The sequence below is a fragment of the Bactrocera latifrons genome, unplaced genomic scaffold (genome assembly GCF_001853355.1).
Source record: "Bactrocera latifrons isolate USDA-ARS-PBARC rearing strain unplaced genomic scaffold, ASM185335v1 scaffold_541, whole genome shotgun sequence".
Lineage (NCBI taxonomy): Eukaryota > Metazoa > Arthropoda > Insecta > Diptera > Tephritidae > Bactrocera > Bactrocera latifrons.
Window position 1 is genome coordinate 56,732 of NW_017537203.1, and position 26,087 is coordinate 82,818.

The 26,087-nt window shown below is 33.9% G+C and overlaps 1 protein-coding gene across 3 annotated transcripts in view; it reads right to left on the minus strand.

The window, feature by feature from the left end:
* Positions 1 to 26,087, minus strand: part of LOC108974278 (axin) — a 46,191-nt gene that overhangs the window by 9,211 nt on the left and 10,893 nt on the right. The window contains exon 1 of one of the 3 annotated variants that reach the window (XM_018941990.1): positions 12,110 to 12,237. The exons of the other annotated variants lie outside the window; for them this stretch is intronic. The gene's annotated coding sequence lies outside the window, so the exon portion shown is untranslated. Of the gene's footprint in view, positions 1 to 12,109; positions 12,238 to 26,087 lie in introns of those variants that run through there. 3 annotated transcript variants of the gene reach the window in all.

Consider the following 26,087-nt stretch of genomic DNA (forward strand, 5'->3'; position numbering starts at 1 on the left):
AGACAGACATCCGGATTTCAACTCTACTCGTCACCCTGATCACTTTGGTATATATAACCCTATATCTGACTCTTTTAGTTTTAGGGCTTACAAACAACCGTTATGTGAACAAAACTATAATACTCTCTTTAGCAACTTTGTTGCGAGAGTATAAAAACAAAATCTAGACCGGCGGGCTGGGTAAGCTAGTATTAAAATACAAATTTACGTTGAAATATTTTGTTATTATCCATCTACCAACAAGAAATTGTATCCTGTTTTTCATCATAAACCCCAAAATCAACGAACGAATTTAATATCAGATTTCTTTCATTAAAACTTATACAGTTTAAATCCATGGTGGATTTCAAATCGACCTTCTAATATCAAATCCTACTAAATTGAAAAAACGCATTATACACAGTTCTTGTATTGAATAGAAGTTTTACAAAAAAAGACGATGTAGGCCAAGTTTTGAGAATCCTTCGAGAACTTTTTCTGCAGTGACTTCAATGTCATGATGTGTGTGCAGCAACGCCAAGCCGATCAACCTATCCTCTATCCCCAATGTTACTGTGATCACGTTCACCTTTAACTTTCAAACGTCGCACGACGTTGTCATTATCCAAAAGATGTTTGAATCTTTCTGTCAAGCAGTCAATAAGATTTTCAAAGCACATAATTTTCTGGAAGCAGTAAACTTAGTTGAAATCCATCCAATACTTCCTTAGAAAAGCGCGTCTACAAATCTTCGCCGATTGTAAGAAAGGAATGTACATTGAGACCCTTAGTTCTCAAGCAAAAACTTTCGCGTTTTGTTTGTCGGCCGCAGATTCTTGGTTTTTCTTCATCATCTTCAGAACTTTCAGTTCTGCCGCCATTTTYCCCCCCTCTGAATCTACCACTGAATAGACAAAGCTAAAGAACATTTTATATTTTTAATACAAAGCAATTTTAAATGAATAAAACATTTGCAAACATATTGAAATAGTTAATATAAATTCAATTAAATGCATTTGAAAAAAATATTGCACAAATTTTAGATGTTCAGATATCCCATTGTTAGTAATATTAAAATAATAAAAATGTCAATAAGCAAACAGCATTCAAGGTTTAGATAACGTATAAAATAATAACGTATTCGATAAGATGTTTTTCTTGACATAAATTCAATGTAAAATATTATAGCAGCATTTCCCGATATTTCTCAAACAAAAAAGGGCTTTTAAAGTATCTATACCTTATTCATTATATAATGATTACACTAAAATATCCGAAAAACTGACCGATCAAAAGAAAGTTCTTGTTTGCTAATTTTTTTTTTAATTCGACAAATTATCTTTACGGAACATAGATTATTGTTGAGGGCGACGTTACAATTAAAACTAAAAAAAAACACGTGACCAGAAAAAACTTGCAAAAAGCTTTCCCCGTTAAATGCCATGGGCAGCAATTCAAAAGTCAATCGATTCATTACCCTACAAAACGATAAATTACGACTTTTTGGTTTTTGAAATAAGTTGCTCCTCTATATCATTTGACCTTAGTTCAATTCGCTCTTTGACCGTGTTAATGAACAGAGTTATATCTCTATGACCTTTTCAACGGCTTTGATAGCGTACGGTTTAACAAGGGCTTTTTCGGTTGTATAAAAAATATCTTTTTACTCTTTGGTATTAATTTAGAAATCTCAAAAGACGTTACTAATATTTTTTCTGATGTTGTAAATCTCGTTTACCAGGATATATACAGTGAATCAATAAAGTTTACGTACATCTAGTTGTATTAATCTACATTTATTTGTTTTAAAATTGATATATTTTGTGTTTTTTTTATGTTTAAGTCATTCAAACGATGTATATATTATATATAACATTAAATACAGCATATGAAAATATTTTTTGTTTTACGCAGATAAAAAAATTAATACTAAGTTTAAAATCCAATTATCGTCTAGGAAAAGGCTAATTGTTTTGCAAATCACCTAGAAAAGGTATTTCAACCTAATTACTCAAAGAACAACTTTGAGSTGTTCAGCTGATGTACTTTAGGCGATGTATTTTAGGCCCAACTCTATACATCATATATACCTACTGCAGATCTTCCAACAGCTAATAACAAATTGACTTCAACTTTTGCAGATGACACACCTTTAGTGAGCCGTAACAAATGCCACATAATAGGATCAAGAATATTAGCCAAGCACTTAAGGTCTATCGAAGAATGGCTAGCCAACTGGCGTATAAATGTGAATGAACAGAAGTGTAAGCATGTTACGTTTTCGCTAAGACCAAAAATGTGTCCGGCAGTAAAAAGGAACAATATTTTAGTACCCCAAGCGAAGTAACATATCTTGGTATTCACCTAGATAAAAGGATCACGTGGAGAAAACACATCTCTAGTAAAATAACAAGTATTAAGATTAGACCTGCAAATTKAAATTGGCTTTTAAATAAAAACTCTAAACTTAGCCTAGAAAACAAAGTACTTTTATAWAATGCGGTAATAAAGCCGATTTGGACGTATGGTATTCAACTGTGGGCAACAAATATTGATACAGTTCAAAGGTTCCAATCAAAAATGCTTAGAACAATCACGTGTTCACCATGGTACATGCGTAATGAAAAYATCCATATATACCTTGGTATTTCTATGGTAAAGAAACAGGTAGAAGACAGCAGAATTAAATATATATCTTAACTCCCTTTGGYTAATGCTTTGGGACATTCCTGCGATCAAACACGCCTTAAAAGAACAGATATTTACTAAGGAGCAATGTATAACCAAAACAGCTCAATCACTTGCTTGAGCATGTCTAGTTTTTAAATAAATTTAAAATTTTATAACTTATTGCTAGGCTTTTAAAACGGAAAGCTGATTCAATAAATGAAAACAGATATCGCAAAAAAAAAGTCGAATTCTTATTAAAAAAGTTTACATTCACTAATGATTATTTGTATAATTCTAAAGTAATTACAAAAGTTTTAGCGGTTTTTGGCCTACATTTTGTTGCATTTATTGTCCCTAGACGGAGACGCATGCTCCCCACTCGATTTCTAGYATTATTTCAAGATAYTTTGACCAACTATGTCGATAAGGCAGCTTTTAGGCACTCTTCTGATGAAATTTGATGTTTTCGAATACGGTTATATTCGATGCTTTCAAATATTATTTTCAAAATTAAAAAATTATTTTGTTAAAAAGTTCAGCTGTGCTTTGCATTTTTTATTTTATTTATTAGACATTTATTAGAAGAAGAGATTGGCGTTTGCTAAACAACATTTAATTACACCGTATTCGTTTTGGGAAAATATTGTGTTCAGACGAATCAAAATTTAATATAATTGAATAATTGAAGAAAGACCAATAAGGAACTTCAAGGAAAAACGTATTGCCAACAGTAAAACACGGTGGGTATAGTATAATGGTTTGAGGGTGTATGGGTGCTTCTGGAGTGGGACACTTTCAATTTATTAATGAAAGAATTAAAAAATAATAATTTACGTCCAAGTGTGCTTAAATTGGGTCTTATCTTGATCGTGAATGGTTGTTATACGATGGCAAGCAACTCCACACGCCACCGCAATCACCAGACAATAATCCTATTCAACATATGTATATGGAACTTATATGGAACTATTTTCGAAAGCATCGATTTCACCATAATAGTGCCTTAAAGCTGTCTTATTTTGTCAAAATATCCGGAAATAATACTAGAAATCGAGAGGGAAGCATGCGTCTATGTCTGGGGACAATAGTTGCAATAAATAAAGGCAAGAAAAAAATATATATAGAAATACATCTAAAAATATTGTAATTACTTTTGTTATGAATTAGGCGGATTTTAAGGTTTAGTATTACTTTTTTTTATCTGTGTACAACCAAAAAATATTTTGATATGCTGTATAGAATGTTACATATACAGCGCTGGTCAATATAATAGCACCAGTTGCAATTATCTGATTCGAGTGATGTAAAAATTTTATCCTTTGAAATGGATACTCGTATAAAAAACACACAAAATATATTCGTTTTAAAACAAATAAACGTGTCGTAGATTAATCCAACTAGGTGTATGTAAACTTTATTGATTCATTTCTGAATTATTGTATACGTTACACTTGTTATAGTGAGGCTTATTTGTAAAACAAAAAAAGATCTTAAATTTTTTGGAATATATTTTGTTTTGTGCCCAAAAATCGGAAACAGCATTTTCAGCACCACGGCCTGGAAGGTCTTTTGAAAGTCATTTGGATAAAATAAATAAATTGTATTAAAAATAAATAAATTTTTTAGTTAATGTCACCCCAGCGGTTGACTAGCAACTAGAGTTGCAGTTAAATATTTATGAATTTATTTAGGAAAAATATTAATAGAAATTAAAAAATGGGTAAAAAGAACTAAAATACTTATATTTTCAAACTATTTTAATCAGTTATTATGCACAAATCCATAGAAAGGTAAAAACTTTGTTAAGTTCGCGGAGTAAAATCCCGAAACTGGACGAGACAAGCTACAATTTAGATACATCACAATAAAATAAAGGGACCGCTGGAAGAGTATCGAACATTAAGAATCGATGAAAAAAGCCATTTATTTGCCAATAAAACTTTGGTTTACTTCGTGTTAGGAAGTTCGAATGGGTTTCAGTGACCATAAACATTTTTTCTTAAGCGCAGCACATCATTATTGGCTAAAACATTTTTGTCATCGTAATACAGTGAGCGAAATAATTAAATGCTTTATTGTAATAGTAATATGTTTATTTCAATGCTATATTATAAATCTCCAAAAGGAATGGGCAAATTTAGATTTGTCATTATTGCAAATTTCTGTATAATAATGATTAATATTATCAATTAACGGTTTTTATTAATTTTAATTAATTCAACCCATTAACTACAAGATAATATACGCAGTCAAAAATCACTATTAAAGACGTTCAGCGATATCTTTAAGATGACTAAAATCACAAAAAATTACTGTACAAAAGAAATACATCGAATTGAACTACGGCCATTTTGAAAGTGATTGTGATTGGTTGATGAGATCGACCAATAAAGTATTCCGGACAAAACAGTCAAAGGAGGAAAATCAACAGTTGCACGCAATTTTGAAAGATATTCCTTTTACTTATGTATTTACTAATACTCTTGGGCTAACGTGTTTGCAATACAAAAAAGAACGAAGAAAATCAAAATTCCCAACAGAGCCCAAAGCAGTGCACAAAAAGGGGGAAAACCCAAAACACATTAAACCGCCATAGTCATAAAGAAATAGGCATCGCGACAGCGACATTAACCGAACTATATTCTCCCTTATATACGTATATACAATGTATATGTGTACATATGCCACATTTATGTATACTCCGGACTCACCCTTGTTTCTGTCAGGCACTCGCAGTATGTGTAAAAGGCGTTATGCCCCTTATATATGGCGTCGCCTTTACCACTATCTCTTATGTGCGAAGACTATGAACTACCGAATGTTGACAATTTTCAGACGATAGAGGGGTTGGTAAGCTCATGCTCATAATGGAAAGCCGATAAGAGGGGAGGGAAATAAAGTTAAAATGATTTACCTTTTATGTCGACAGGAGACAAATAGAATGGAAATAAGAAATAAATGACGACAAGCTTAAAGAAGCATTATTATACTTATGTACGTACTATGTATGTAGTAGCCTAACCCTTTCTAACCCTTTCAACTAGCAAAGTTACAATCATTTATTGTTTTTTTAGACAAAGAGTAAAATTACGAAAATTTCTATCTCGGATAAGAAAGTTACGAGACGCACAATTTTCGTCCGACTCGTCTCATTGATGAAATGGAACCACGTGATAACCAAAAAACTCGCTTCTTTTAACTATGAAGGCCTATGCATACATACTGCAACAACGAAGCGCAGAAAACAAAGGATATGCCACAATGAAAGCTTTACTTTTAAAGTTTCTCTCTAATAAAATGTTTAAAAGCAACATTTTGAAAAGCGTACATCAAACTTTGTTGTCGAAATAAATGTGTGACGCAAAGCAAAGCAAAAGTTCTGCGTGAATTGGTTATAAGAGTTCTGGCAGCTTTAGAACCTTTGATTATGACTGCTTCGAAAAATGTGAAGGTAGCCAGTAGAAATCTTTCTCAACACATGTGGGGAACATTGCTGCATTCTGAAGCTTTATATTTTGGGCGCATTCAAGATGTCAATCACGACAGCAGTATTTCAAATTTGTCAAAGTATCACGTCTGAGCGAATTTTTGGCAACACAAGCAACAGCGCCACCGTCTGCCGTCACTTTTTGTGCGCAATTTATGCAAAAATCTTCAATTTTTGTCTGCAGATCAGAAGAGTTTCAGCAAATATGCTACAGAGTTGCTGTACTGCAATAATTATTACGTAGTTTGAACGCATCCTTTATCAATATTACCACAGAWTAATAAAAAATTCTTGCGCGATTAAAATGTTGACAAAATTTTATGCTCTTCAAACATGTTGCTACAGAACACAAATGTTTTGTTCACCTACCGGTTGTATCACCTAAAATTAATCGAAATAGATCAGGAGTTATATAAAGTCATGGACAGAGAAATAGTACACTTGGAGAATGTAATAATACGACGTTTTTATTATTAACATAAAAAGAAAAAAAAAATGAATTCCTAAGTTGAGGAATACGTAATGTATAAAAACTTAAAAAGATTTTTTAAGTTCTTATATATCTTTATATTGAGTTTCCAATTGCCAACGTCACTCTACCACCACCGCCCTTAAGGGTTTTTGTGGTGTATCTGYAGTTATTTTTCTGTCCACTCATTACTCCAAACAATTTAACATCATTAAGACGCGTTCGTACAAGTGGACTGAATAAACTAAACCCAAATTRGAAGCGGACCATTGAGACGACCATAAGTCCGCCATTGATCATACCACTGAAATAATATGTGTTTCGAAATATGTACATGTATGCAACATTCAAGTAATTAGAGATCCAACCTAGTTGTCCCCATTTTCAAAAAATTTTTAAACGATATATTTGTCTAACACGTTTSCATTAAAACCAATCGTTTAAATAAGCAACTAGATTTTGTTATGGTTGGCGATTATTGAGCATTATCTCGCTGGTGTCTGCATCTGCTAAATGGTATACACGTTTAATTTAAGAATTACATTTTATAAAATAGCGTATATATGTAGGTCTAATATCCTATAGATTAGCCAGGTTTCGCAATTGATATAAGAGTTACGATTGAGCCTTTGATGTTCCATATTATGTTCTTAAATTCAACTAAAAATAAAACATTTTTCCATTCAAGTTGAGCATTAAAAAATTTTTGTATGACCCTTAAACCCGTTACTGGACGAATGGTTAATGATGACATTTACCACCGTTTTTACCTTTTTGTTGAAGCGACCAAAAAAAATTACTGAAGTAATTTTGAGGAATGCTGTCGAGTTGACAGTTCTTGGTCGCATAAAAATCTGGATCCGTTCTGATTACGTAGACTCGACATTGCTACTTCAATGCGGTCAATAACTGTTCTAGGTGTCCATTTATGAACCAACTAAGAAAAAATTGTCCTCATTTGGCTAAAATTTCTGTATCATTTCGAATGTGTTGTTTGTTCAAAAATTCGGCATTTTCCTACAACAGAATGGTTTTTCACAAAATAATATTTTGTTAAAATTTTATATTGCGACACTTTTTTAATAATTCAGTTTTGTATCTTTAAATCTTGAGTATTACCTCTTCATTCTTCTGTTCGATATGTTAATACATTTGCATTATCTAAACTTTGTGGAAAATTTCGTCAGATTTGTTTGTGTGAAGTAGTACCTTAAATGTCCCAATTCAGTCACTTAAAGTTTAATTGATTTCATTAAAGATATGAAAGAGGTCTTCACTTTTGATAATTGAGTTTTACACTACTATAATGTAATAATAATTAAGTGAATATATGTACAGTTGCGAGCATTGAAATAGTAGTGGCTATTGACAAAAATATTTTCGCTTTAACTTTTGTTTCTTTTATGGTATTGAATTTGATTATTACTCTACCGTTACTTTTTTCCAGCTAATTATATTGTGATATCTGTTTTTATGAGCGAGCATTAAAATAATAGTGATCGGTGAGCTGATTGRACACATATTATTTTTACTAAAAAATATTTAATTTTATCAATCAAAAAGTAAGTTTCTTGTTATTTTATTTATTATCCAATGAAAAAAGCTGAAAAATATGACTGTGCATATTTTAGTGGGTAGTAAAAAGTCTGGTAGGGTGTTCAGCCACAATGATTCGCAACGCAATTATTTATAAAAAAAAAGATGAAAAAAGGGGCGCAAGGCGGATTCTTTCTGAGAATTCTTTACGTAAAGTTGTAAGATTCGGAACGAACTGAACTTGCCCTGCGGTGTTCATATAGTAAGAAGACATTTACCTAACATAATTTATATGCCCGCAGTCCTCGAAAAGTACCGCTACTGAAAAAAATCATGTAGCTCGACGTCTGAAATTCGCCAAAGAACACTTACCTTGGCCGATTGAGAAGTGGCGCAGCATATTGTGGACTGACGAGTCGAAAGTGGTTTTATACGGCGGTAAAGGGTCCCGTCAGTATGTAAGACCTTGTTTGTTTTTCTGAGGCTGTTTTTCTTATAGAGGCGTAGGCCCAATTTACAAAATTACTGATATAAAGGATCGATACGCATACATGAATATATTGCAGAATATTATGATGGCATTTGCTGAAGAGGACATGCCGCTGAAATGGATATTTCAGCAAGATAATGACCCGAAACATACCAGTAGGGTGGCAAAGGAGTGGTTTCGGGTCAAGAGAATTGAGGTCATGAATTGGCCAGCTCAATCCCCTGACCTCAATCCCATTGAAAACCTTTGGGCAGACGTTAAGAAAGCCGTATGGAATGACGAACCCAAGAACAACCATAAGTTGTGAACCGTAGTGCAGCAAGTATAGAAGAACTTACCACTAAAAAGATGCTAGAGTCTCGTAGATTCTATGAAGAGGCGTTGTATTGCTGTTATTAAAAATCATGGCCATGCTACCAAGTACTAATATCTCGTATAGACGGAACTTCCAAAAATCCTTCATTTAAAAAAAAAAAATTATTTCTTTACTACTATTTGACTGCTCCCATCAAATTTCATATATAAACACAACTTTGTGAATAAATACATATATCTTACACCCATTCAAATTAAAATATTTTTATTAATAAACGTAGCCAGGGAAATATGATAAACTTTTCCCTTTCAATTGATGTTAAAATTGTTTAGAATTTTGCATAACTCACAGTTATGTAAAACTCTAACACCCACTACTATTTCACTGCTCGCAGCTGTATATATGTATTTACGAGAAATGAACTTATTAAGGGGCGCGACCACCCACAAAAAAAAAAACATAAAAAATGATCTCTACCGTACTTCGATTGCTTGTACCATATTACAGAAAAATAGCAGAATAATTTAAGTTAAGTTAACAAAAACTGTACTCTTTGATAAGGTAGGCAGCTGAGTGAAAAAATTTATAATACTTAATTGCATGATACGCCACATGGGTATAATGTATTCGTACCTGTGCGAAGAATAATTATTATATTTTAACAAAGCCAAAACACACATTTCATATCCTACTCATCTGCTCATATTATTTTCAAATAATTTCATAATATAATGTTTTTTAGTGCCAGCGAAATGGGCCCGTGAAATTTTATCCTTTGCGCATACTATAACAGACGTATTCATAGGAATAAAATCATGAGAACAAAATACAATCAAAATTACGTATTCCTTTTGTTATTATTTTTTTAAATTTACGCTTTACGAGCAAATCTCTTGCCGGCCTTTGCAACTGACTCCATATTTCTTAAATGCACGTAGTTTCATCTACCGAAAATATGAATGCACAAACAACTTCGCGCACAATACATAAATAATCTGATGGTGGTTGAACTAATTAGATATACACATATGTATGTACGAGTACACACGTGCACTCGCACTTATGTATGTGCGTAAAGTAAAATATACATGAGTGCGCATATGTATATAATGTACAATGGATTGAATAACTCATCTGGTTTCCTTGCATATGAAAAAAGCCTCGCGAACGCTTGGTTCGAAACAAGGAGCACTGTGTCGGAAAAAATTATGAGGAAATTTTAATATAAACACAAGTGAGGTTCGGGTGTAATCGAACATTTTATACTCTTGCAACATACAAGAATCAAAGCCAGCGAAATACTTTACGATAAAAAACGTCAACCTGAGGATAGAAATAGAAGCAATTTTATATATATATACTTTATACAGAACCACTATATACTAATAAACTATTCAATACAATGACAATTTAATTTATGATTTTTTTGTCGGTATAAGAATCCAATGGATTGTACTTGAGGTTTAATTTTAAATATATTTATAAAAATAAATTTTATCGGAAATAATAACGAATTTAAGGCTACTTTCTCAATGTGTGGTTACCAGCGTTTCTGATCAGTGAATAGATTATACTTAATATACATCAACAAGGTCCATGGTTAATGGAGATGTTCGCTTAATAGGGCGTCTATTTAAGAGRGCTTTCACTGTATTCTTTATATATGAATTGATTAACTATCCTATATTTTAAGTTGTTTCGACCTGGCCACAGTGTGCTAAATTTTACTAAAATCGATTCTCATTGCGGACAAAGAACGTGGCACGTACTTTTTATATACATATGTATAAGTAATATATAAAACTATTATATGTAGTATATGGCAGTTGGGGTAGTATCGACCAGTTTTAATCTACTTTTCCCAATACCACATACTATTAACATGTCACATACTAAAACACAAATTATATGGAGTAAAGTCACCCGGAATTTCGAAAATCTTGATATTAGTTACGGGGCCTAGGTCAAGTTATCGCCCAATTTAGTTATTTTAGGCACAAAGAAACGCCGTTATGAGTAAAATACGCTCTTTCATTTWCCTCAGGGCTCAGGGAAGCATTGGCCCGATTCAACCCATTTTTTACATTCAGACATAGAATTGTCTGAGAAGTATTATCCCTGAATTTAAATTATATATCTCACACATTATATATCTCACGCATAGGTGCCCACAGGCGATCCCTTGTGCAAAATTACAGTGGCAATTGTGCGATTACGCCCATGTATGCACGGACGGACGGGCTGACAGACAGACAGTCCACCGGATTCCGACTTTTCTCGTCACCCTGATCATTTATATACATATACATGTATAACTGTATATCWTTAGTTTTAGGTGATACGTACTACCGGTAGGTGAACAAAACTATTATACTCTGCAGCAAATGGTTGCAAGAGCATAATAAAGAGAAGCTAAACTTGGGAATATTGATTTTCTTTTGAGGACTATACCTCCCACTACAACTGGTTGTATCTAAGCAATTTCTAACCATATATGGTACTTTTACCATTTAGTTCACTAACTCACTTTAAAAATTAAAACCATATCTATATAGTATATACTAGTTTTGCCGCGATGTTACCCGCGGTTTATAAGGGAAAATAATTGAATAATTGAATTAAAAAAACAGAAAGATCAATTTACAAAATGATGACTGATAAAACTGAGAGAGTTGATTATGCTTATATAATTGTTTTTTTTTTTTTGTTTGTCTCGAGTCGTAGAGAACCAGAAATCATTTTACTACAGCACATCCTGGTAAACAACATTGCGAGACGTATTTTTTTCTGCGTAAATACAAAAATTTCTTGCTCTCTTACTACAAAATTCTTAATGGTTTGTTTAATTATATTTATTTTATTTTAGTTTCAAAGTCTACTAATTTTAACTTTTGGAAGGTATTTTTATATACTAGTCTTATTACAATTTAAAATCTTCAGAGACTTTATATATTATATTATAACTCACAAATGCCCACAATATTCATTAGATTTCGGTACGATAAACTTAAAAGGAATTTTTTAATGTTATATAAATAAATATATATATTTATGTTTTTCACCTGTATTACAATTAGTCTCTTGCACCTGTTGATTCGGAGGCATTACGTGTAAAAAAATACATGTATACAAACTTAACTAGTTTCTTGCAACTGTACTTACATACAATAGATACCCAACATTTCTTGCACCACTTTCACATTATTTAGATGGGACCACGTCACAAAAGTAAAAAAAGTACAAAATAGCAATTTGTTGACAAACCAACTATCCAATATCGTCGTTATTAATTTAAGTGTTTCTTGTTTGTTAAATACTTGATTGTATAAAATTGCACCGAACCAGACTGAGTAAAGCGACAAAGTCAAACTGAATCTTTACCATTGAAAAAGGGGATAATTTGAACTCGAATTGATGGGAGATTCCCAATGCATATGTACGCGAAAAGTGCATGCGTCCAAAAACATGGAGAAGAGTCTCATACATATATGTATAAGAAAACAACAATAAAACTGGAAAATACTTTTCTGATTGCAAAGTTTGCCTTTTTGCTACGACTTTAGCAGCGCCTTTTTTACGAAGTTGCACATTGGTGGTGTTTCACAGAGAATCAATTGTTGCTTTTTGTTTCTATTGTAGGGAACRTACCGTGTGTTGACAATACATTTACTCGAATATACATACATATGTATTTGTATGTAAAACTATGGGTATATAGAGATATTATTTTTATACAGTGTGACCCATAATAAGTGCCACCAAATAAAAACAAAATTAAAGAAACTATTTGAATTTAATTTTTTTTATTTGAGAAAGAATACTTCAAAGATTATGGAATAAGTTCGCTAGCTCAAATCTTCCCCCTTTCTCTAATTGAAAAAAGATTTACAAGCGGCACGCAACATATTTTGGTCCATTTTATCTCAAATTTTCCTCAGCCGATCTTTAAATGTATCTTTAAGCCTTTAAGCCTTTCGTAAAACCGACAAATCGATCGATGAAAAGAGGGAGTTGAAATTTTCCCTAAAACCACTACTTTGGAAACTTTTTTGCAGCCAATTTGTTTCCGAGGGGATTTAAACATTTTTAAACACAAACTTACTGCGAGCTCGATGGTATACTTAGAAATATATCGGAAGTCAGGGAACCATGCAAAAGAAACTGATAGTTATACTGGGTCAAGTATATACATATATGAATCATTCACTTAAATCCATGCCGAAAAATTACAAAAATCTACGCCGATCAGCTTGAGCACGTTAAACTTCAAAAGAGTGTGTCTCGAAATTTTACTGCAGTTTCACAAAAACATTAGCGAACCACGTACGATGTTTTGTTACTATTGCCACTGAACCTTTTTTTATAAACAATTTACTGCTAATTACTTTGTCAAAAATGTAAGCTTTACTGAAAAAGGAAAACCATTTCGTTTCCCATATACTTAGAGTAAATTGCCATGTAGGCTCTAAGTGGCACCAAAATAACTGGAGAACAGTTATGGCCCATTAGATATGTTGACTAGTGTTATACCAAGTTTATTCAATAATACACTGTGCGCCATTGCGATATTCTAAACACTGTATTATAATATATAAAGGATGCTCTTTTAAATGTGCTGACATTGGGCGAAAAAGGGACAGAGTGAACTGGCCGAGTAATCATAATTTGGCACCCCTAATATGCGCAGGTCCAAGATTTACATAACCACATGGCGTAACATCCTCACATTCGTTTTTCGCCCTTATGTGTACATGGAAAATAGTAATGGATGAATAATAATGCCAACAAAGCAATAATAATTTACCCTTGCCTTCTCAATAATTGTAATATATGTATGTATTAGTGAATAACCCGGAGGAAAGGTTTCAAAATATAAATGTATTTAATAACATATGTGTGTTTTAGTAGTTTGGTGCAAACTATTTTAATTCAACTTAGCAACTGAAGGGCTGAATAACGCTTTGGCATTGAAATAAACATACATATGTATATACAATATGAAGAACTTTGACATATCCTTTGCTTAATTACCTTTAACTTGATTCAGTATCGCTGATATAGGCAAATGGGTTAGAGCTACAATCATAAGTCTACCAAAAGTCTAGACAAGAAAGTTAATTTGACCTTCATTTGAAGATATACTACGAATATATATACATACATACATATGTATTCAGTTATTAGTTAATATATACATATATTAATATGTACTATGTATACATACATTGCAGACATATCAGCAAACTTTTATAAAAATTTTGACGATGGAAAGGCGAATCGAAGAACACTAGTATTTAAAGCATTAAGGATATTTCTAAAAACATACAATGTACTTAATGATACTTGCATATGTACATATGTACTTTATCTCTACGAAATAAGCAATCTCTATAGAAATTATGATTTTGTTTTCTATTTACTGGCTACTTAGTATAAAGTTTAACACTCTAACAACACATGTTTCAAATTGGCTGAAGTTGTAACTCGAAAAAACTGTTCAATCATTTTGTCTTTCAGCGCCTTACCTTTTTACACAACTGTGAGAGTGTTTACAGTTTTTTATATATACAATGAAGAAAAAAAAAAAAAATTGCCACAAACGGTGACGGTGAATATACAAATATTTTCATAACCGAAATTGGTAATAATAATAATTGGTATGGCAAATGCATAGATCGAATTTAATAGATTTCCCTGAAGTCAGTTACTTTTATTAAATTTTATTATAAAACAAAACAACTGAATAAACATTTCATTCAAAAACTGCGACAGATATTTGTAACTTAACTGTAAAACTAACGGTACATTTTTCAGCTCCAAATTAGCAACTAGTTGCATAGTCATTGATTGTAAGTCAGGCAGAGAAAAAACTTAAACATGATTTTTAATACCCGTGACAGACATATGTGTATGTAGTAACAATACTATGCTACGAACAAATACCAAATGTGTGTCATCAAATACCAGCCCTTTACTGAGTAGTAAAGAAATATTCAAGAATATCTGACATTTTCGTACACCTCTGCAACTGCACAACATAACATTTAAATTGCGGTTATGGAATTATGATTTCGGTTGCGATGGCATCTAAAGGAGCTGGATCGTCATTTTTTTCGATTACATTAAACAAAGATAGATATTTTAAAGCAGCACGTAGATGTAGTCTGCTGCACTAAAACAATCCTAAACATGCTATGATCGTCAAAAAGTGCCTGATTTCGAATGTTTTAAAAGTGTAAAAGCGGAGATACGAAGTTTGTTCAAAAAGTATCGTGAATTTTGAATTTTCGCGGGATACATGTATTCGATTTTTTGGTTGTGTTGGCACTCATATCACTTTCTAATGCTGAAAAGGCCGGCCAGTTTGAATGTTTAGTTAATTTTTGACAGCTGTTTTACTTGTTACAAGTTTTTTTTCGATTGCAGAAGAATGGTTCATCATGAGTTCTTGCCAGARGGTCAATAAAGAATATTACCTGCAAGTGATATGCAATTTCCGGTCAGAAACGTCCGGAATTGTGGAAAAACCAAAAACTACACGTTAATGGTGCCCTAGCCATCGAGTTTCCCAGACCTGGCACCCTGTGTGTGTTTTGTTCCCAAAACTGAAGAGGTCCATGAAAGAACTACGCTACCCTAGATAGTTTTTGAACAAACGTAGAACCGAATTAACAGCCATACAATATATTTGGACTAATACTCCTGAGGAGATAACTAGAAATCTAATAAACTTCATTGCACAGTATATACAGTAGATAACCTTTTCGCGGTAGCTTTCTGAGGGGTGAATAGCGGCCATCTTGGATTTTCAGAGGTAGCAACGCAGTGCTGTATATATTGAGGTAGTAAATACTTAGCAAATGTATTCTAATAAATAGCTAAAGCTATAAATATTGTTGCTAAATATAAAAGGAAATTATTTATTAATGACATATATTTACTAATATTTGATTTAAACGCCCATTAAAATATCATTTACTGATAGTCAGATATTCCTTATATAGTAAGTTCWTATTAATAAAATGCAGCCTTGTTCTTAGATTTCTCGGTGGTGAGTTTTCTTTCTTACAATTAAGAGACAGAAAACATAAAACGATTTGTATTCGTAACTTTTTGAAATATTATTACCAATAATTTTAATCTAGAAATAAGAAGAAAGAAGATATTGAGGCATTTGAAGCTGGATTTTTAATACATCGTTCTAATTTTCATCCGTATACTATTTACGATAAAACTGATAGAAACGGTACAATATCTATTACTTTATAAGTATGTGAAAGCATATAAATGTATACATATAATTATTTTCAGATTATTGAATGTATTGGCATATGTATTTCTCATATACTCTTTATTCYAACGAAATTAAACGAATTTTATTAACATTATAAATATTTTTAATAATTTATTTTTGAATCTTTAAGTTTTGCATTTTCCATACCACCCCTGAGGTTTGCAATAAGGTGCRTTACCGGCTTTTKTTAGGTGGTCGGTTCCTTACACTTATATGGGTTTAAATATAAACTTTATTAACACTAATATGTGTTCTTATTAAAATCTTCAACATATCTTTCTGTTTAAACTCATGTTCCAGTTGATGTTTTCCTATAACGGCTAACGAATTGTCAATTTGTATACATATTTCAAACGACAAATTACCACCCAGGATTGTATCCTACTGCATGCAAAAATTTAGAGGTACTTGAAGCGTGTTTAAAAATTGCAGAAAATATAACAACTGATTTAACATTAAATAACAAGTAATATCCCAATAAAATTGAACAGATATACAAAGTAATTCAATATAATTACTTAAATAACGTACACACTTGCATTACCTAACATCTTTTAAAGTTTTGATCATCAAAATTTAAAATTTATATGTAGCTCAAATGCTAACATAACACCCTGATTACCATGAAAGTAGCAAAAAAAGTGTTACACAACACCCTAAGATTTTCTAGAGCTGAGTATATGTATGTAAACAAGGCAAAGGTTTATTACTGTATATACTGAGCTTCATTGATTGAAGACAAAGGGTAGTATTGAAATAATTAATACGAGAATAAAAAAAGCAAAGTTATCAGATAGATGAATAATTGCTATCCAAAGGAAATATCTTACGAGTCTTGCATATTATGTAAAGATTTTGAAACTGCGCTCAAGAAATTACAACTCTGCAGTTTTCCATAGCTGTCTATTTGAAAAGTAAATTTTTGTGAACCGAATTGTGATGATATAACTGCAATATTAATGTTAAAAACGAAAGTAAAATAAAACATGCAACCAAATGATTTGCATAGTATAAAGAATTTTTGCATTTCTCAAACTCAATATATTGCACTAACTTCTACACTCTTCTTCTCGTCTGTGTTTTTACCGAAAAAAACAAAACCTAAATACGAAGTAGAACCATATAGCAGAGAAGTAGTAAGCAGTCCAGATGACTGAAACTTTCATTCGGGGATCCCCGAATAAGGGATCTCTATTTCAGATTCGGCGTATGGTAAACCATCATAAGCGGACGAAATAGATAAAGCAAGTGAAGTCCTGTAGCCTCTCCACCGGTGTGAGTAAGCTTTGGGCTACTGTCAAAGCTGGGTCTAACCCGTGTCAAAAGCTTTTGACACGGTCAACCACACAACGCTACTGCACGACATTGAAGAAACTATGCTTCCTCCAGGGCTAAAGAGGTGGACCATGAACTACCTGAGCGGTCGTCAGTCATCCGTACTATTTCGAGGSGAAATATCTAAACTGAGAAGAATTAAACAGGGTTTTCCGCAGGGTGGTGTCCTCTCCCCGTTACTGTTTAACCTCTACATCTCGAAACTTCCGCAACCATCATAGGGGGTTTTCATAACCTCGTACGCAGATGACTGCACGATATTGACGTCGGGCAATGAATCGATGGCATGAGTTCGAAGGTAAACAACTACCTCACCGACCTTTCTCGTTTCCTCAATGCACGGAACCTCACAAGGAAACGTTGTTGGCAACTTACAAGGCAATCGTYTTGCCGGTCCTTAACTACGCAGCACCAATATGGTTGCCTGAATGCAGTGGTACGCAGATGAGGAAACTCCAGACCTGCCAGAATACAGCACTCCAAATCACGACGGGATGCCTCTTGATGTCTCCCATCGAACACCTATATAGTGAGACGCTTATGCCCCTAGTTAATGAACTACTATCCAAGCAGTTCCTGCTGGGATGTTTTCGTAGAAACCATTTTTGCAGCCATCTGCTTGAAGCGGAACCGCCTAGGAGGAGCATCAAGATGTCATTCCTCGACCATTCATAGTGGAGCCATCAACACCTTCAGCGGGAGTCGGTCCCGTGAATGGCGTTCTTGGAGCCACCAAGCTCAAACCAACACCTATCGCAGACGAAGAGCTCGAGTTACCGCGAGAAACGCGAGTTACCGCGAGAAACGCGAGTGACCCTAGCTCAACTTCGTTCTGGATATTGTAGCAGGTTAAACTCCTACTTATTCAGAATAGACCCTCACATACCCAACGTATATCCTGCATGCAACGAGTCTCCGCATGACACTGGCCACCTCTTTGCATGCCCTACCAACCCTACCCATCTAACACCCTTTCCCTTTGGTCCGACCCCGTCGAAACAGCACGTTTCCTAGGCCTCCCGTTATATGACGTCGACGACAATACTGATAACTGTCACCATCCTAACGGAGACTGATAACGTTTAAAACAACAAGCAACAACTGAAACTTTAAATTTGATGGAGTGGTTGCAAATAAATTAGAAGAAATACTCAATCTAGTAATGCAGCGACCGAGAGATGTCTTCCTCTAGCTGGCAACATAGCATCAGAACAAATAAATAGACTAGAGCTAGCATCGCAGACTGGTCGATTTCATAGGCCAAAAATAAAAAAATAAACGTCTGAAATTTACCACTGTTTGTATTAAAGCTGTTTCTTAGAAAATTAATAAAAGTAACGGTAACTACATTTTCGCTCATCCGCTGCGAAAAGCTAGAGAAGTGAGGCAATAGAAACACGCGGACCGTGCAGTTAAAATAGCTTAAAAATTATCTCTTATAATAAGTTAAATTGCAATATAAAATCATGTTTAATCGCCATAAATCGAATTGAACATTGAGAAGAAAGGTATGTATATGTTATTTAACAAAGTGGTTTTTATATAATAACTAGAGGACCCGTCCACGCTTCACTGTGGCTGATACATAGATAATAATACTACTACCATCTATATGATTTCTATTAGTTGGATTATAACTATTAGTTAATGAAATATAGCATTTTTGTGAATCAAGTTTACCAAAAAATGGATCAAAAAGCATTTCGTGTGTAAATAAAGCATTGCTTTTTTTGGGAAAACATTGTTGAATTTTTTTTAGAAATCCACCGTTAAAAACATATTTGCTAAGCTGAAAACAGCCGAAATGGCACAAAAACAACGAATAACTCGTTTTGAGAAGTGTTTAAGTGCTCTCTAATCGGAATAAAGCTGAATTTTTGCGTCGGTGATAGACACATAGCTCCATCATTTCCCACTGGAGTCCAATCGACAGTAATTCCAGTAGACTGCACATGATGAACCGGTTCTCAGGCTCGGTCGGCTGGAAAGGTTAGGTCATCAGTCTTTTAGGAGGCACGTGGTATAATACATACTCAACGACTGATTACTGAGCCAGTTATAACATATTTCACTGCGTATTTGGTTGAAATTATATTTTGCTATTCCAAATACTTAGCAATTGTATAATTTTTGAGGAAGAATCTGATTAAAATTGTACGGATATATTCAAATTATTCCTACAAAAGTGAATTTTGAACAAATGCTTATGATTTAAAATATAATTTTTGTATTTATGAGTTGTATTAAATTTTGACATAAAGAGATTATCCTATGTCCTTACCCTGGTTCTAAGCTACCTCTCCACAAACTTTCAGCCAAATCGGTTCAGCCGTTCTGGAGTTATAAATGGTATAACTAACACGATTTTCTTTTATATATGTACATACATGGATATGTTGTTTTATTGTTTTAAACGATTGTTTTATAAGTGCCCTTTCGAGTGGTATGTTTTTCTTTATTCATCGACTTAAGTTATGTAAAAAGTTGTGCTCCCTATCTCGCCCTTAAATGAGTCAAGTTCGTTTATATAATATTAGTTAATGGTTTCTAACTCTAGGCTTTTGATTTCAGCTGCCACCTTTTGCCCCTCTTTAGGTCTCTGTTATTTATCTTATTCTACCAGACATACGACTTTTTGTGTGATATTTTTCATAATTTTTTGTAGTTGGTACTTTTAAAAAATCAATATAAAAAAAAGTGAAGAATATTGGAAAATAGTTAGCAAACTGTACGTTGTTTATTTTCTGCCATCTAAAAATATTCAAATTTGTTTTTGTTAATATACATACTTGCACATAATTTAAGTAGCAATATAAAACTGCTTAGAGGCGCCAGACTTCAAGCGACATCTGTCAAAAAATAGCAAAAATCGGCCATTTTTGAGCAGTGTTGCCTACTCAAATTTGGTAAATTCAACTAAATAATAATACCCAACGATCACCCTTCTCCCGCCCAACCGACGTGAGGGGCGCAATCCACGAACGAGCGGAATTAGCCGAGTCATAAAAGGCAAGGGAGTTTTAAGCGTTGCGATCTTAAGCTGCTCAGCTACAGAAACAAAAATTTCAACAGCCAAAATTAAGAATTAGATCAAAGTTTATAATTTTTAAATGTTACTTGTTAAGAGTAGATAAAATAATTTTTTTTAATGGTAAAGAGTGAATCTGTTAGATCAAATGTGCTGGAATGAGAATTGAAATCGTGACATTTACGGCGGAATGGTTCGTTTAACTCGAAATATGTTCTAGAAAATTTTAAAAGTAAAGGTCTAAACTGCCTGGTAGAGCGAGCGAGTTTTACAAGAAATGCATGAAATTCTTGTGCATTACAAATTTGCATTAACATGGGTCAAATGCGTAAGTAAATATAAAATAAGCCCGCTAATGCAAATTAGCGCAGTCGTGTGTCAGGGCTATAAATCATACAGGAAATGTAAAACAATACTCACTTCTTATAAGACAGGACAAATTTTCGATTATTTTTTTTTTTACTTTCCATTTTTAAGTTCAAAGTTGAGATATTTTCAAAAATTTCCAGCAAACTAGACAATACGTAACACCTGTAAATTAAATATTAACTGGGTTTTGTAAAGGATTTTCTTAACAAACAAAAACAACCAAAAAAATATTCCTAACCCCCTAAGATCCCGGAGCCGAATATACTAACTTGGGTATTGAATTACCCATTGGGCAGATGTGTGTACTATAAGCTGAAAAAAATGAGTGAAATAGAAACTTCAAATTTTATTAAATACATAATTTTTTAATTCATATTAAAACTAACCAAAGTTTAAGTTTATTGATTCTTTCTTATTTGCCCTTCATGTTGTAGTAACCCATTATGGAAGTCAAAACAGTATTATTTTGAATGATTTTCTGCAGCCAAACTGAGTTTTTTCTCCACATTGGTGGCAGTGAGCACATCTCCAGTTTTGATATTAAATGAAGCCGTCTGTACTTTTACTGATATTGTTATTATGCCCTCCACCAGATCGTCGGGGAAACGGCTTGCGTTATTGAAGCTTCTAGTTATTACTGAATTGTCATTCCAGCGCACTGCTAATATATTATTAGTTCCGTCGATTAGCAAATCGGAAGTTCTCCGTGGTTTCTTCTTCATTTCTTTCATGCCTAATAAAGGCGGAAGGTGGCTATTGCCAAATATTTGAGCATGGCACATAAAATTGTGGATCGTAAAAAGTTGTCGAATGTGACGTTATGGTATATTGATGTTTCTAATTTGATGATAGCGTTGCTTTTCAAACTTGTAATTTTTTATTAAGACGCCATTTCGATTATTATCTATTTTTTTAATAACAATCAGGTTCATCATTGTCGTTCCAACTGTCTACTTCCACCTGCAGTTCCTTGCCTATTAAAAACTTTCGTTGTCTATACATTTGATGCGTTTTTTATATAATTATTACACAAAATCAACACCCGCACTATTTCACAATTGCAATTCACTTGCATCTACTTCGTAACACAGTTGATTTTGCCGACACTTAACGAACAGCCGATCAACAGGTTGTCACATATCCTAATTTCCAGGTGCACTTAGAACCCTTATCAGCCCATTGGGTATTTTATTACCCATCGTATATCTCAGGTATACTAAAGCTACAAACCTTTAATTTCACAGAGCAACTTCTACGACCTATATATTTCCGCAATAACTTTCGAAAAAATCGTACGGCGGGATATATATGTAGGTAGGCAGTAATGGGTTAATTGCAATTTATTATATTTTAACGTATTTAATAACGAAAGATTTTTTTCGTTAAATTTTTGTATTGATTTTCCAAATATACCAAATTGATATTAATAATTTCCTCTTATCCATTTTTATTTCACAAAGAGGCAATCTTCCTAGTGGCACACGCCGGCGTCTCCTCGCCAAGCAGCAGGCACCTCGGCTCTCAAGGCTATTCTGGAAAATGCCTTCCTTGACGCCTTCAATGCTTGATTCTTTTGAAAGGTTTTAAAGAATTGTAACGATTGGTTCAATGAATTTTTTTAAATCTACTCTGTCCTATTACGTTTCGGACAAACCTTGTAAATGTAAAATTTGGATTTATCTCAATGTTGACAGAGTCCGTTGTGGGTTAACGTGAGTTCCTGCCTGCGAAGGTCTAACCCCTTAGTGCTTTCTATTGCTAGACGCACATAGATCAAAACAATGCGTTGATCAGCGCCCCAAACCACGAGTACATGCACCTGCACCATACTCTGGAGAACCAAAGCATGAGTGCCGCCACATACACTTTTACTTTGGTTCCAATTGGTTTGGGTGGACAAGCACACCCTAGCCACCTTGGTCGGGTACGAGGCCCATTTAAAACCTCTGGCATACTCTGGGTCCGGCAACCGGCCGCAGTGCGACTCCACACCAGACTATTGCCCTTCCTGCATTTAGGTGTAAACCACAGCCACCACGAATCTCCATAAAGGGCCAAAAACCCGATGAGCAGATTGGAGTTTCCTCCAAGGGCTAACTGCTCCCCGTGGTACCATGTTTTAGTCTTTGGTGTGATTTGTAGCTTTCGCTACTGCCAGTTGAGTCGCCAAGAATTCCTAAGAACCCTTCAGAACTCAGCTGTATGTGAATTGTCGCTTGAGATGTACCGACAATGCCTTATATTAATTATAATATGAAGCTTAGAATGGAATTCAAGCTGAATATTATAGCACTTACTCTGACTTTTGATCATGCTGACATTTAAACAAAGACCTGAAATGTGAGACATAGTGCATTTGGATTTTAGTCGCCTCGTACGACAGGCATGCCTTACCACGGGTATATTCGGTTTCCCCCCCAACCCAAGGGGGGTCCCCACTACCCGCAGGGGGACTCAATGTTGACAGTGTAATTTTCAATATGTGAAGTGAAGAATAAAAGGTCTGTCGCAAAAGAAACAACTTTTTAAATATAACTGTTTCTGGTGGCGCCACCTATTTGGTGGGTATATGAAAATAAAATTTGATCTCTTGTTGACATTTCGTAAAAATTTGAAGACAATTGGATAACTACAATTGATGTCGATCGATCAAAAAGTGACAGCAGCTTTTGGTCATCGGTTGCTGATTTGTTTTTACGATTCCGAGTATATTGTACACTGAAAGTTCGTCCCACCTGGCCCAACGATTAATGCTGTGTTTTACCTTGGTGTTATGAAGCGTCTTTTGTACGCATTCGTCGTTCTCGACCACAATGCTGTGAGGCAGGGTCCTGTCGCCTGTTGCACGATAATGCGCCGCACATAGGGATTTCCGTGGCTGAAATTCAAAAATGGCATGTTGTCTGATTTGAATGAAAATTTCACAGTTTGTTACCAACTACCTATACATTATTTTCCCAAAGTATTAGAATTCTATCTGAATTAGTTTTTTGTCCAGAACTGTCCAAAGTTGGTGAATGAGGAGAACATCAAAATTAGCAAAAAATTTATTTAAAAGTCAAATCATTGATACAATAAAACAACTATTGAAATTCAACTTTATTATTATTTTTCATTTATAATATGTATCAAAGAAAAAATTTGCATCAAAATCCATTGAAAAAAATAATGCATAAAAAATTTTGTGGAACAACATAATTTGGACGTAAAAATTTCAATGTTCTTCAAATTCAAAGTGGTGCATCTTTTTAGCGCTGTCTACCGCTGTCGACATACATATACCGAATTAAAGCCTGAAGTCTCAGCTAAACGATAAAAAAAAAATTCAGCTGCCCCAAATTGCCCCCCTTGAAAAAAACAATGAGATACTCTAAAATGGCAAGTTACCGCCCAAAAGTATGCAATATATAGCGTAATTTATAAACTTTTGCCTTTGAATGCAATTGTTTTTGGCACAGATTTCTTTACATTTTGTTGATATTTTTACCGTAATATTGAATATTGTTGAACAACAATATTGATCAAATTACATTAATTTGCGAAGTGTGAAAGTGATTAGAGGTCAAGTGATATCAAGTGCTGCAATGGAAAGTTTTAAAATTTCTTATTTAAGAATATGTGAACTTTTAATGGATACCAATAGTGATATTGACATAGTTGTAGAAATTATTGCGACTAATAATAGAAAAATTACTCAAGTGGAAGTTGCGAAATTTGAATCAATTTAAAAAAAAAATTTTGTGACAAAATTTAAAGAGAGATGGCAAAGAGCAAGACGTACGAGACAAGATTTCTGGAAATGAATGAACAGTGGCTTACAAGTGATTACGTAGTGGAAGTTACTAACGAGACAGAAGCACCGAGCTGTTCTAGCATGGTTAAACGCGGACGACCAACTATTGCCTTCGAAAACAGTAAGCCGCGAACAAAGAGAACAAAACTGCATGAATTTTATGAAAACGCCTCGGAAGAAATGGTTTTGTATGCCGCAAAAAAACATGGAAGGGCAGATATGAATAAGGCTTTCACTCCAGAAAAGGCCCTGGCGTTGATTCTCGATGCTTCATTATCTAAGCACCAATATGAGGTTTTGCGCAGCTCCGCTAAGGAAATTGGTAGTGATATTTTCCAGCCTTATTATCTTGTCTTGGAAGAAAAAAAAAAAATGTTATCCTGAAAATGTGCAAGTGACTGAAAGTTTCGGTCAAATAGGTTTACAGGAGATACTGGACCATACAGTGATAAGAATTTTAAAATCAAAATTGCAAAATGAGGTGGCAGAATTCCCCAACGAGCTGCAAATGGTTTCAAAATGGGGTTGTGATGGTAGTTCAGGGCATAGTGAATACCAGCAAAAGTTTACAGATCCCAATACGTCAGACAAATTTATGTTTTTGACTTCATTTGTCCCATTGGCTCTCACTGAGCGCAGCAACATRTCAACGATGTTGTGGAAAAATACTGAGCCTTCATCAACAAGATTTTGTCGGSCACTGAAGTTCGAATTTATAAAGGAAACTGCTGATGTGATAAATGCCGAAGTAAACAGAGCCAATGCTGAAATAGGGAACTTGCAAAATACTGTTGTTGAGGTGCATAATAAAAAGTTTACGGTTGGTCATAGTTTGTCGTTAACGATGATAGATGGGAAAGTGGCGAGTAGTATCACTGGAACTTCRTCYATGGYGGTTTGTTTCATTTGTGGAGCAAAACCGGCAGAAATGAATGACATTGATGCCTTGATATTAAGAAATACTTCAGATGAAAGTCTCAAATTCGGTATTTCTYCACTTCATGCTCGTATAAAATTTATGGAGTGCATTTTGCACATTGCGTACCGTCTTACTTTTAGAAAGTGGAGAATTACAAAGGACGTAAAGCTAGAGATGGAAGCAAATAAAGCAGCTATTCAAGACAATCTGAAACAAATACGGGGTATATTATATTGACCACAATCAATTGCAGGAAGTCGATTGATACAGACAAATAGATATTGTTTGGATACCGCAAAACTGTATGTTGACCTTTATGGCTGGTATTATATGCCCATAACTGTTCACAAAGTTTTAATTCATGGCAGCAAAATTATTTCAGAGGCTATTTTACCAATAGGT